We start from the raw sequence: 15,266 nt of genomic DNA, 5'->3' as shown, positions 1-15,266 counted from the left end.
CAGGGTAAAAGTGTATGTGTGGTGGTGGCTGTTGTGACTGCAACAGGGCAGGTAATGTGTTTATGCTGAATTTATTGAAAGTAGAGGTTCTTTTGGATGGAGCTCTGAGGTGAGTTTAGAATCGAGCCTGGCTGGAAGAGCTGTCTATGAGCTTACTTGGGAGAAGTCAGGAGGATAATATTTTTAATCATGAGGCAGATGTTGATAAATGAAGGTTAAAAGATTATTTGATGTAGAAAGCAAATAACACTTTGCTGTTACAAAGACTCCAAACTACTATATCTAGAAATGTAATAAGTGTAATCAAGTAATTGTTGGGGGGTTTTATGTTTGTTAATAAAGGAATTTCATTAGAGAATATCCTTTTTTTGACCTCTCTTTTGAAAGTCCTATCTGCTGGCTTGATACTGAATCCATTTTACTGTAACTCTCTGTTGCCATTTCTTGACAGCTGTCTTTGTAGCAGGAAAAACTGTTCTTGACTAGAGGTGACAGAACAAGTGATGGCTGTAGAGGTGAGAGCATGTGGTCTGATAACAGTGATTTCTATAGCATACTCAGTGGTATTTTGAGGGAAAAATTGAATAGGGACAGAGAATTCCTTGCCTTTCTTCTTAAAAATAAAGTTATTGCCCAAATACTCTGTCTGTGAAGATACTGTTAATTCAAAAACATTCTGGAAATGTTATAACTGAAATAATGATTCCTTTTTTCCTTTCCTGAGTTAAATAATAATCCTTAGACTGAGAAACCCCTGTGGGAGCAGGGTAATGGGGCTTACCAGATAATTCTGACACCAGATCATTTTGTGAATGGACCCAGTGGATAAAAGAAGAAATGATAGAAGCCTTTTCATATCAAAACCAAAGTATGTCTGGATAGGAAGGTATTCCTCTTGTTCTGTAGAGCAGCCTGACTGGTTGGAACTGGAAAAGAAGGATCATAATGGTTTGGGTTGCATAGCTCTTCAAGATGTTGATGGTGAGGCTGATTTGGTAGCCTAACAGTTGGGATATTCACTTGGAAGAACAAAAATGCGTGTCTGATGTTTGAAAGCTTGAGACGTTGCCTTGTTCAAATGTCACAGACCAGAATCTGTAGAGCTTATTGACTCTTCCTGGTCTGATAATGAACTGTACTGACTATTTGTTGCTTTAAAGGAACATAGATATGGCTAATTCTACAGAATGCACTGTGGAAAACAGATTTGATTTGGTTAAGCTTCAGATTTGCTGTCATTGAGTCATAGGTTGATAAACTAGATCACGTTTTTGTTACACTGCTATTAATGATTTCTGTATATTTTCAAAGAATTGGTCTGTAGCTGTCTCCTCTCAGTCCATGCTTGCTTTCCTTTGCACTGAAACAGCAGAGTGCTCAGGCAAGCACAGAGCAATTTACTCAGTGTGTTGCCAAAGTACCAGTATGGTTTACAGCTTTTGCTGCACGAAGGAAAAGTTCAGTCTTCAATGCCAACCTGACACAACCTTCGTATTCTGGTCAAAGACGGTTTTCACGTATTGTAGGAAGAGACCAGAAATTCTGTAAAGGCTGCGAGAAGTGGTCTGAAAACTAAGGCTCAGATTCTAACTTAAATGGTAATTTGTCTTGCAGTGTGAATTTGCCTCATGTTAGTTAATTCAGAGTCCTGCTGCATGTGCATGTCTGGAATGTGGAGTTCAGTGTAAATGAATAATAAATGAATGTAAGAATGTTAAATTCAGAAGTTAATTTTAACAGCACCACATGCATTAGTGACAGCAGAAAAAAAATGCATGTGAGTTTATATTCTGCGAAGTTGTGACAGTGATTTTATGTGAATCCCCAGCACTTGTTAATGTTTAACTTAGATGGTGTTCTTGCATACTATATTCCTGAATTTTTATGTTCTGGGCTGAGTTGAAAGGAGTTTGACATGGGCTTTTTCTAACTCTAATACTGTAAGAGATACGTAATGTACTTGTGTGATAACTTTAAATTAACTAGTCTGCTTATGACTAACAATTTAGATATGAGATTATAAGAGTACTTTACATGTCTGAATAAATTAATTTGTGGATTGTTTTTGTGAAATTTAGTAGGATTGTTTTTCCTGTGCTCTCTGCCTAACCTGAGTTATCAAATTGAACATCAAGGATCTGGTTAAATGTCTAATATTTAAAAATAATAATATATAGCTTAAATTTTGTGAGGAGAGATCTTATGCCTGTAGCCTCTCCATTCCCCCAGTCCCAACAGCTGGTTTGTATTCCTAGAACTTTGCCTATTCTTTCTTAAAGCAAGGATTGCTAAAGTAGGGAGGTTTTCTTTTGTGATTTAATTCTTGTTTAGTCGATCATGAATCAGTCTCAGCCATTTGTATAACAGTCAATTTCTAAAAGTTATTATTTATAAGCTATATATAGAGAGTACAAAAACACTTTGGAAAAGACTTTCTGAACAAACCTCTGTGAGCAAAGAGCACTTTGTGGTTGGGTCTGTGGCAGCTCTGTAGGAGTACCTCTCCAAGGCACTCTTTGGCTCTGAAAAGTGATGTTGGTTCAGTGATGTTTCATGGAATGTTGATTACAAAGACAAAGAAGAAGTTAAAGGCAGGAGAGGAATTGTCTTCCAGGTTGGGAGCTACTTTTTATCCTGTTCTTGTAACTCTGTGAGCAGTCCTAGAGCCTCTTGGCTGCAGCAGAAGCATCACTGTTGTCCTCAAACCAGACTTGGTAGGTGGATGGGATTTGCAAATTGATTGATCACTGTTTTTAAGAAGTTGCCTCTTTGCTGTAATGTAGACCTCCTGCTTTTAAGAAAAACTGGAGAAACCAGTTTTGATTCCTTCTGTGCTTCATACATCTTTTTTTTATGCTAACTAGCCACAATGGAAACAATCAAATGTATCTTATGATTTGCATTTTCTATCAATTACTGTTAAAAGAATGATGGTGTAAAAAATGTGTGGACTGCACCAAAACCAGATGCTTATTCTTTTCTGATATTCAGAATCTATGGCCCTGTATATAATCATTTTATCAGTAATATAAATGGAACATTTTTGCACCCAACATAGTCCTCTTGTAAGAGAGAAATTTTTCATATTCAATAGATACATAGGGCTTTATGGAAATTCACAACTCCTCTGTGGAAGTTGGAAATAAAAAATTATAAGTTGTGGCATATATAAATCTCAGGTCGTCACTAGTTTTATTCTACTGTTATGAAAAGTCAAGATGGAGTGATCACATGATAATATAAAACATTAAAAGAAAATTGTCTCACTCGTTTGTATACTGAAGTAGCATACTTTGCTTGGAGATTGTCTATGTAGAGCAAAGTTTGAGTTCAGCAGTACAAGGGACAGGAAATCTGTGATGTTGCTGAACAAAACTTCTAAAAAGACCTCAAGAGATACTAATGAACAAAGCAGTGAATACCAGAGACTACTAAAAAGGGATCTTGGTGACAGCCTCTGTGGACCATGAATGATAATATCAAAAGCTTCTGTCTAGACATTTTTCCTTTTTATTCTGTTCTGTGAATGTTTTTCAAGGGTATGGCTGTTAAATTTTCAGTTATTGCTTGTAATGAAAGGCTTTTGGGTCCCATTAAAAAGTAATTCTATTTACTAACTGAGCAAGCAAGTTTCTCACTTCTTGGGCCTGATGGCTATATGTTTCAGCTGTTAGGATGTATTCTGTTTAATGATGTTTGGAAGATATAGGCAGTTGCAATTCTGAGACCTTACTCTCATTATTCAATGGAACAGGTGACCTGTGTGACTTGAGGTACTCGGAGGACTTAAAAGCACAATTGCCTGTTCCAAATGCTTTTAAAAGCTGCAGAAGGACTTTTCCATGAGATAAGCACAGCAGGGAGCAATAGGATGGCATCAACTCCAGGCCTGGCAGAGGCGAGATCTAGTTAGCACATTCTGTGTGATGCATCCAAACAAAAATTCCCAGTTCAGCACACTGTAAAGAAGCAACTGCCTGTAGTCATGTCACAGGTCCAAAGAAAGATCACAACAAGTTATGGGACAGATGGCATCTGCAACCACAGAATACTCTGTCTCTTCCCTTACCCTTTGCTGCAAATATGTCTCTTGTAAGTCAAATCACTCTGACAGAAACCTGAGATAACACCTAGACAATAATACCATCTTTATCCTATCTCAGACTTAGGAGAGGTGAACAAACCTAGGAGACAAGAATGTATTGCATGTAATAGACACAAAAAATGTGGAATTTACAGGGCACAAGGAAAGTCAGCTCAGCAACTGTGCAGAAAGCAGGTCCTACTTGATAAATGTTAATTTCAGTAGGGGGAAGCTGTGACCACCAACTCACGGCACACTGACCCAAGAAATCCACTGATTAAAAAGAAGAGAAACACTGCAGACTAATTAGCATGAGAAGCAAGGAAATAATTTTACCAACAGAATAAGTGAACTGTGCAGCCAATGAGCAATAATTCCTTTGTTTGTAAAAATGTATAAATAGATAAGTTTGGAACAATCTTGGGACCCCACCCCTGCTGAGAATCCCATGGTGAAACAGGGTGAGTGAAATGCTGCTGGATCCACAGGTGGTGACCATCTTCTGCTTGATTTCTCTCTCTGCCCATCCCCCTCCATCCATCTATCCATCTAATCTCTCTCACATTTAATGTTAAATAATTCTGTATTACCAACTTTGGTACATGGTGTTGTTTGCACCTTAATTTGGGCAGCGACATCTCTCACTACTTAGATCATAACAGGTACTGAAAGAAAACATAACCATTTTGGAGACTGAAAATATGCATTATTTAACTGGGATTGCAGTGTTGTCCTTTGGACTTAATTTAAGCACATTTCTAAAGATGAGTTGGACAATCCTACCTATTTAATAACTTGGACTTCTTTTCCCAAATAGTGATGGTGAAAAAAAAGGTAATAAAAGATAAATTTGCTGTTACAATCCCCATCAAGCAGGTATAGTGGGTAGTTATATTAGGTAGTATGTTATTATTTAAATATTAAAAAAATAAGAAATGGCATCTTGTTTTGAGAGAGACACATCAGTGGTCTGCAAAGTGAGGCATATGCAAGATGGGGTGTGGGAGGAAATACTGGAGCCTACATTTATGCATACTTTTTAGATTTAAAAAAAAAAAAACAAAAATAAGTTTACTAATACTTAATATACAGCTTGACACTGGTGCTCTGACTTGGTCCACATGTCAGATCAAGGTCACAAGGTCTATTCAGGGAAGAGTGGCTGCTCCAAAATGTAGAGGGTGACAATGGTGCTGTCACTTGTTCATTCCCTTGAAATATTTTGCGATATATTACAGTTTACATGTATCTGGTTAAGTGGATTTTAAACATTATATGATCTACTTTTAGCTAAAAAAGTCCTCATAAGATAGACTTTTAGACATAAGATAGATAAGTATCTTAAAAAGGTATCTGCAAAGGAACTTGTTGATCAAATGTAAGGCTAATAATGTGAGAAGAGGTGAACAAGAAGGAAATGACAGAGCTGAAACTTCTAGTTATAGTAGAAGCTGTCAGCTGCATTATGAGGTGAAAGCACTGATGTCCTTACATGATCTGACAACAACTTGGAAAAAAAAAATTGTCATGATAGAAATAAACTGAACTTTGAACCAGACTTTTGAATTGATGCATCAAAAAATGTTGAACCAAATTGGCAAAAATAATGGGCAATATTCAATCACATACCTCTCCCTAAAAAAAAACCCCAAAAATTAGTTATATTTTTAGGGGAAAGCAAAAAGGGGGTTTTTATGCTGTTAATAGGTAAAATTATAATTAAATTATTGGTTATTGAATCCTCATTTTAATTTACTTTTTTTGTTTGTTTTAAAATGTGCATAATGTATTAAAAGAGTAGTACATGTACATATTTTTTAAACCAGAAACTATGCATGTGTTGGGAATGCATGCTCAAATTTATTTTACTTTATGCTCAATAGGCTTATATGAAAAAAAGAATTGGAAACTGTTGAACTAGGGAATTGACACTTAAAGAGTAAATGGAGATTAGATCATTTACCTTCATTCATTTAGAGTCCTACAACACTCTAGACTGTTGGTATTTTGAAAGAATGGAAATTTTCCTGTGGTTCACCACAGTTTGCTTCACATGGGATATCCCAGAGGTGAATCAGTTGTGTCATGTACAGAATGCAGCATCCTGTGGTGCTGCTGTCACTCTGAGACATGTGTTGTGCAGTGCCTGAGTTATGAATTCAGCTAAAGAGTCTATACATTAACTGCTGGTGTTTTGTTGAGTTCATTAGCATCCTTTCTTAGGTTTTAGCTTTTTAATGTGAGTGGCTTTGATGGAGTGATTAGCACCAACCTTGGTGCTGGTGGGAAGGTTAACATGACATAAAATTTTGGAACACAAACTTTGTCATGGTCATCATTATATGAAATACTGCTGTATAAGTCAGCCAAGGACACCTTGATTAGTCTGTAACGTCTTTTGATTAACATTTCCTTTTTCCCCCAGTGACAGATATTTATTAATACAAGCTACATAATGAAGATTTATTTCTTCTACAGAACTATATACATGTTCTTGTATTTCTGATTATATAGCAATTTTTGAATTAATGGTAAAAGACTAATGACCTGAGGAAAGATCTGTGGAGATGCAAAACTTTGCCAACTCTGACTGTATAACATGGTGCTTTTTATGTTGGTTCTACATGAATGAATGAATAATCATGTATTTAATGTGAATATTGGACATTACTCTGTGATAATGAATTAGCACATTATTTTGCACAAGAATTGCACAGGGAAATGCAATCAATGATATTTCATGTTCGTTTCAGCTAATGTCATTATTTTTATAGCCTCATTTCAGTCTTTTCTTTCACTTCAAAAGTCTAGTGCTGTTATTTTGTGTGTGTGAAACAACACTAAGTCCACATTTGTTAAGGGCACAACTTTTCATACATCCATATTAATTCTAGAATTTAAACTATGAGTGTGCAAGTTAGGGCCTGAGATAAGATTTCTTTATGCAATTATAATTTTTGGACAATGAAATGTCTTTGCCATGAATATGACAAGAGATGATACTGTATTAAGTGATTTTTCTTTTTTTTTTTTCTTAAATGCTTTTCCTAGTAGTTTTCAGTCATACTTGGTATGTTCTATCCAGGGGAAGACGTAACTTGGGTGTAACTCAAATCCATTGACAATCATTTAATTTCTTGTAGTTTCATCTTTCTGTGATCTTCCTGTCTATTTTCTGTCTGATTCAATGTGAAGGCAATCCTTTTCCACTCCAGTTAGTTATAAACCTGGGATGTCTTTCCCTATATCCTTTTTATCTGCACCTGTGCACCATTTTTCTATGCCTGGGCAATTTGCCCTGCAAAGCAAACTGTAAGGGTCAAACAGACCAAGCCTGTCCTCTTCATCCATTGCCTGCTGCACTGATAAAAAATGTGCTTCTGGTGCTAAGCACCAAACAGGACTTGTAGAAGAGGCTATTTCTGCCATGCAGGTCACCTGTCTATAGCTGTTCTCCAATGATTTAGGGTGAGTGGTGTGTCTGTCTTGAAAAGGTTGCATTTCTGGACTTGCTCAGCTTGTCCTAAAAGAATTCATGCATTCTTTTCAGAAACCAGGAGGAGATCAGAGGACTAATTGTTACTGCAGCTTGCTCACGTATTGTGCTGGTAACTGCTGGGCCATCACTGATTCTGTTTTCTAGAAAATATATTGCCAAAATATTCAGAAAGGTCTGAAAGGGGAGTGGAAGGAGAGTAGGAATGATTCTTAGAGGATGTAGTTCAACAGAAACCTGGAAGGTTATTTAGTTGCCACTCAATATTGGGAAGTTTTCTACCTTCTTGTTTTAAAATGCACAGCTTCCAGGTTTTTAAAAATAGTTGTGTACTTTTCAAAGCTCTAGTGCAGTTCAATATTTTTCCCTGTTATTTATGGAAACCATGATTTATTTAGAGACTCATTTGGACTTAAAATGACTAATTTTATTAAAAAGGATTGGCTCTGCTTACATCTGAGGTAACTTTCAAGCAAGTCTTTTACAATTGTGTGTTTTTTCTATTTTGTTTCAGTTTCAAAACTCCCTCTACTTTAAATTTTATTTCAGCTCTGAGACAGGTTCTTCCTACTTACTTGTGTTAAATATTTATATCAAATAAGAGGAATGGTGGAAGAAATAGAGTTGGGATGAAGTTATTGTTATTCAATAGTACCCTGGAGATACAATGAATAAGTCAGGTGTTTAATATGAAAGAGTGATCAGTTTAATTTCTGCATCCTTCACTTCTCTGTGCAATCATGTAATTTATCAGTAGTTAGCACAAAATGTCACTGTTATAAACAGATTTTAATTTACAGATAAATGTTACAATGCAGAATACTGAGGAAAGAAATTGAACTCCTTTTTCCATCTGCTTATGTGAATTCCCACACATATGTCAAGAGTGCAGCAGCATGTACATAAGTAATGAATAAAATGTGTTTATTATTTAAGTAACATGTAGTGCTCAGATTTTAAGAGAGTGCATCTGGTCTTGCTTCTCAGTTTAATATTCAGTTTGTAAATGCATGGAGACTTAACTTTGGGGTTCAAAGTAAAACAAATCTAGTGTCCTTCCTGTATTTCTTCTTAATCTTTTCAGCCCTTGTTTTTGTTCAGAATAAAGCACCATATATTGAACTATAGTACCAAGTCTTTCACTCTTGTGTTTCTCTCAGCCTTAATTTCTCCCATTCTCTCTCGTGTTCTTAGTAACAGTGTGTGGAGAGGTTTTCTTAAGTTTTTCAATCTGAAGCAGTAGACTAAGTGCAGATTATCATTCTTTCCCCTGGCTCTGCTTTGCTCTTGTGATGCTGGAACTGAAATATTAGGAACACTTAAATGAGACCAAACTGCTAGCTTGTGACAGGAATGAAGTCTGGTTTTCTACAGGTTTTGGCCTTATGAAATATGGGTTTGAAAGCAATGGCAAAATAGCATACAAATGGGCAGGAAACCATCTTGACACAGATTTTTGGGGTTCTGGTTTTAGCAAGTCCCATCTTCCACTACATTTCCATCTTGCCTAGTCAAACAGGAGGAGGTGCTGTCTCAAGATTAAGATTCCAAAGTTTTCAGTGATTTCTGCTCCCTGAAACTCTCCTCAACAGTCAAGATTTCACAGTGCTTCTCAATAAGGTTCTTGGTTAAGATTTTTCTGAAGAACAAGTTAAATATTGCATATAAATAAAAATTACTGAATTGGACAAAAAAATCTGATTTTGTGGGTAGCTGTGGACAACGCCATGTATCAAAATTTTCAACTGACCTTGATTAGATACGAGGAAAAAGATCTGCAAACTACATGCCACATTTCTGCCTCTAGGACATTCCTCCTGCTTGATGACAGAGTTTGAGCACTGTTATAACTGAGTGGCTGTAAGCAAGGTCTTTGCCACAGTTCTTTGCTTTTTCCTTGGTGTGCAGGAAAAAAAAAAAAGTCTCAATTTTTGCATTTTTAGTTTGGGTTTTTTTTAATGTTTTAACATAGCTAAATGTAGACTGTAATATAGACCAAGTCATTTGAAAATGGCCTTGCAGAGTGGTGAGAGTGTATTTCTGGACTGTCATGGCTTATAAATTTTATGTGGCTGATGAATTACACAGTAGACAACCACCTCATACTTTGTATTTCCTGCTGTGGATAGAGAAACTTCCTGAGATCTCTGTGGTAGAGAAGGACAAATAATTTATTGGCTTTTCTCACTTCTGAGTTTTGTAGGCAAAGGACCAAAAATACTTCTTGCTCTATGACAGGAAACCCAGACTTTTCCCTAAGTCTGTTATTCAACCATCTGGGAAATGATGTTTGTTCTACCACAGAAAAAAGAAATTCTATTTAATTTCAATGTGGTTGAGCAAACTTGAAAGTGTATATATGTCATTATAAGAAACATCTCTTCTGTAGTGCAAGCTAGCATTTAAGTGCTGTGACTGGGAAGTATCCTTGTCCTTCATGCCTTCCAAAGGATCTTACATTAATTTAAATTATGGGATACTGTAGATTTACTAATCTTGGCCATAGCCAAAAGTATCTGGCAGCAGGATGTTCTTGGGACAGCTGGGTGCCTGCAGTACTGCCTCTGCATCCATTGCTCCCATGCTCCCTGTGCTGCTCTCTCAGAGGACTCTGGTCTGGCTCAGGGTGTCATCTCCAGGTGCTCTTCCCACATCCCTTGGGACAGACAGCTCTTGTGAAACTGGGTTCCTCTCCTGTTGCCTCCCTGCCCTCTGCATCTTCCTGTTGAAACTGCTCTTTGCCCCCATGGTCTTCCAACACACCTCAGAACACCTGGCTTTTTCTTTAGTCTTCCCACTTCTCCAAGGATGAGAAACTTGCAGGTTATTTAAATTCTAAGCACAAAAGTGTTGGAATAGACTTGGTAAGTAAACTGAATAATAATAAGGATATTTAAGTAATTAAATTTCTTTGTGAGTGAGTGCTTGCATTTGGTTACAGGTATCTGAACAGGTGCACAGAAATGAGCTTTGAACTGGCCTGACTGGTTTTGTCTGTGTTTTGGAAGGGATATGCAAACAAACCAGTGCTCTTAAGCTGTTTGAGGTAACAGTGAAGACAGAACAGAAAACAAGTAGACCATTAACCTAGTTGTCCATGTACATTTTAACTTCTGATATATGTGAAAAGCATAGTTTCTTATACAGTAATTTTCTTTACAGTGGTATATTTTTGCAGTCTGAGTTAGATGGAGTATGTCTATATCTGTACAGATTATATCTCTATCTGTTTATATATATTGCCTCAAGATCAAGTAGTCCAAGGATCGTTTGAGGCCTCATAGCAATGACAGGAATGACAAACCACAGGGCAGTGTTTTCAGGCTTAGCAGAAACCTGAGAAAGCTCACAACAGTAGGTATTGCCAGCAGCCCTGCTTGACTGGGTAGCTAGGAATGATGGACAGATTTATCACAGGTGAGTTCATAAAGGTCTCTATGATTCCAACAGCAGTGCAAATATATTGGTTGTAGGTGCTATATTTCAGAGGCATAAAGTCAAAGAAAGGCTGTGTTCCCAGAAGGGATTGGAGAGTCATAATATCATATGTCTGGAGTGACTTTCATCTGCAAACAAGCTAAGGTTGTGTCTTACTAATGGGCTTAGATTGAGCAAAACACTACTGCAGAAAACATGTGAACCACAGCTGATCGTGTTATCAATTTCAGTGATCACTAGAGCTGAAGGAAAAACAGAAACTGCCAGGTGTGTGTTTGGAGAAATGATGTGCGAGTTTAATTCCATTAATTTGAGATGAAGTGAGAAGAAACTTTTGGGGTAGTGTCTTAGGGACCTTTCTCAGGCACTTGTTTATTGGATTACGTGAGAATATAAACTGTATTCTTAAAGCAATAGAAAACAGTGTTTTTAAACTCTGAATTGCAGTGCCACTATTTATTTTAGAATATCAGATTTTATGGGCTAGCATCCTTACTATCCAAAAGCTGATGCTGATGTGTAGAAGTCTAATTAGCCATTACAAAGGTATGAACCAGCCAATTATGAGGAAATAAGATTTTTCCAAGATTTTGCCAAGAGCCCTGAAAAAATCTTCACCACAGGAGCATATATATTTAGTCAAACCAAGCCATTGTGCATTCCTGCCTTGTCTCTGATAAATGGCTGGGAGGAATAAACAAGCTGGGAATAAAAGCACAGGGCAACTGTTATTACAAAGAATAAAAGGACATGGCAAGTGTCTACAATACATATTCCTGATTCCTGTCCAATTTTTACTGCTCATTTCCAAGGAATTTCAGAGCCACCTGTGATTTCTCCATGGTTATGTTGCTGTTAATGGATTTTTTTTTTTTTGTGATTATGCCCACTCTCTTCTTGTACTTGTATAAATTTTTAATATAATTATATCCTTGTCAAGGAATTCTATGACCTATCACCAATTTAAGAAACAGCTGAGTGGGGTTGTGAAGAAGGATGCTTACTAGAGGTGTCCATTTTACTGGAAGCTTGAAAACCACACAAGTTCCATGGAGAAACATTGTCTTCTGCATGATGTTGACATATATGTTATGTCCAATATTTGCCTATGGGACACATTTAAGCATATTGATTTACAATTCTGACTTAAATAGAGTGAAAAAGGAGTGAGAGAGTAGAAATAAAAAAATAAATTCATGGGATATACTGATTAATCCTGCTGAAATTTGGGGTATGTCAGCTGTTCAAATCAGTGTGATGGCTGTGACTGTCAGGAATCACAACTTTGAACTGGTGTATTGTGACTTGTGAGCAGGCAGCTCTGAGGAGTTTGTTGTGGGAGCTGTGACAGTAAACTGGTGTCATGGACAGGACACTGAAAGGGACTGAACAGCCCCTTAGATATTTTTAGCTGGGATAGGCTCAGTTTTCTCCATCCCTCAATGGGAGATAAGATGGATCTGGAGGATGCAGGAATAGGATATACCAAACCTTGAACCCTTTCACTTTGTGGACAATACCTGCCTCATCCTTGTCTTCTTAAGTGAAGTGGGTCTTATGTGTTGTGCTGATACAGCCTGAACAAATAAAAAGATTGATGACTTTTTATGAAAATGTTTAGATAAAGTGCAAAATGAGAGAGACAAATTTTTACAAAATCTGTGTGCTGCTTTACAAAAACATTCACAAGTTCTGGTTGTTTTTTTACAAAAACATTCACAAAATTTGGTTGTCTCCTTACAGAAATTTTCAGGTTACGAGAAAAATGAAAGGGTGAAATTGGAAGCTCTGCTGCACATAGAAAGAGGCCTTGTCTGACAGCTGCACTTTGTGCCCTGTGTGGCTGCAGAATGGGAGCTGAGGGCACTGTTGAATGCTGGGATAGGAACGAGATGGCATTGGGAACGTTTATTTTGTTATTGCACTATGATTGAATTATTTTAAGGATCAAAATGATGACGAGACTGCTATGGGAAATCTGGGACTGAGCCAGTGAGGAAACTTGGTCAGATTATGTGAGTGTGGGGTGTGTAACTGCAAGGGGCCTTGATCCCAGCTCAGGTGGTGCAGCTGTGGCTTGCCAGATTGGCTCCTGGATGGTTGGAAAGGGAAATATCCTTAACAACTGTACAATAAAACATACAAGTTCCCTGATATGTGGTCTGATGTCTTTGTACAACTGGAACATCTCTTGTCCCATTGATGGGCTGTGACACTGCTTCCTGCTCTGTAGAAATAACCTATTTTTTTGTTCACTGTTTTCCCTGACAGAGGTGATTCACATCACCAACTTGAGGCAGATCTGGAGTGAATTTTGAGAATGAAGGGTGGGTCTGAATACATTTTTAAACATTTCTTCTTGTGGCATTACATAGCCTCCATTTCTTCTGGTTCTCAGACATCTGCAGGAGTGTGAAGGACAAACAAGGATCCTTCTTTTGTATTTGTGTAGAAGTAAATTCAAGTAAGTCTCCTAGGTTTTTATCACTCTCACCCCATATTTTTAAATGAAGAAAAATATCTCTGCTGTCAGGTTAATAATGATAAGGATTCCTCTGCTTTGGATTTCTTTGCTCTGTGCAGCAAGAGCAGCATATCACACAACTGAAATCATAGCTGAAACTGTGATTATGGATAGTGCAGGCATCTGTGTTTGACACAAGTCTAAACTACCTAGGAAAGCACACTTCTTATGTCCTGTTATGGTGAGAGAATTCACCTTGATTTTTTTAGTAGTCTCTCTAATTGGTTGAAACAGGTGTTATTTTATTGTGGTTATAAAATCATAATTAAAAGCTGAAATGTCCTCCTTTTTCCCCTTGTATGTAATGAACCATACCTGAAAATACACACAGATGTAAATGTCTGAAAATTTTCTCTGCAACAAAAGCAGACTGTTAATTCAAAATGGGAAGGGATTGCTAAGTATTACATGTCTAACAATATTTAAAAAGTTTCTTTAAACAGTTCTGTGTCATTCAACAAGAGTTCTTCTATGGGAGTGTTATTTTAGGAAAAAAAATACTTGAAAACATGCTGAAATATGCATTGGAACTGAATACTTAGCATTGCTGTAGGAGTTCACATTCAACTCTGCAACTTTTTTCCTGCAGACTTGATGTAACTTTATTGTGGTCTCTTTTTCCCAGTGAATCTGTTGTGAATGCCTGTGTGTGCTGTCTTATTTAATATATTAGAAATTCTGATTTTTTTTTTAATGAGATCTCTTCATAAAGAGTTCAGGAAGTGCTGTGATAGTAATGTGAATGCCTTTGGTGAGCCTAAGAGTATAGTGCAGGATAATATGAACCCTCAGAAATTTCCAAGTTGTTTTTGTACCCATACTAAGGCAGCAAATAATAAAAATTAATATGATCTCCACTGGTAATTTAGCATGTTTCTCTCTAGGCATCTTAAAGCACAGTAAAAGACCTATGATGCACTGGTCTAGATGATGTTTAAGGTCCCTCCCAGCTCAAACTGTTCTATGTTTCTATGAGATATTTTTATTTGGGAACAAATGATCAAAGCATATTCCTTTGCAGACACAACAAAACTTTTGTTCTTTTTCTTTCTTGGGATGTGTATGAAATGAGGAAAAATCCTAGTCCCACTATATTCCTTTACACAAATCCTCTTTTCTCTTACTAGTAGTTTTCAGTTGTTGTCTCAAAAGACGTTTTGCTGAGAAATCACTTGGAATGCAGTTTGAACCATATATTTTAAAGTGAATAATCAGCATGTAGCTAATGCTTTTATGTCTACTATTTAGATTAGTAAATTGAGTTATATATCTTCTCTCTGTACAGCTGATAGAAAATCTTTCATTGTGGAGAATCTTTTGTACATGAGATTGTTTCAGAGCAGAATAATAATGTGCTTCAGCTATGTGTGTTTTCTTCATGGTTAAATTTTTTTGGTTTTGTTGTTACTTTTGTTCTTCTAAAGTTTTCTTTCTGTCTTACTCTAAAATTATTTGTGGAAAGATTTTTTTGCCCTTTCTCCAGGACAAAAACTTATGTTCTTCCAGTGTCCCCAGGTCGATGCTTGGTATTTTTGGTACAGTGAGAAGAGGAACAAAGTGTTTTCTTCAAATCACTTTTCCTTAGTTGGAATTGGCTTTTATGGGGCTTTTAGAATTCTCTTCACTTCCAGATATTTGTTCTTACTGCTGTAAAGAGTCATGAAGAAACAGATGAGCAGACAACTGATGGGTTTGTGATCTGCAGTCACTTGAAGAGCTGCACT

At 36.9% G+C, this 15,266-nt stretch overlaps 1 long non-coding RNA gene across 3 annotated transcripts in view; it reads left to right on the top strand.

Moving 5' to 3' along the window:
• Positions 1-15,266, top strand: part of LOC135288855 (uncharacterized) — an 83,110-nt gene that overhangs the window by 414 nt on the left and 67,430 nt on the right. The gene's annotated exons all lie outside the window — the stretch shown is intronic.

Source organism: Passer domesticus, chromosome 1, assembly GCF_036417665.1.
Source record: "Passer domesticus isolate bPasDom1 chromosome 1, bPasDom1.hap1, whole genome shotgun sequence".
Classification (NCBI taxonomy): Eukaryota; Metazoa; Chordata; class Aves; order Passeriformes; family Passeridae; genus Passer; species Passer domesticus.
This window is presented reverse-complemented; position numbering and strand designations above follow the sequence as displayed.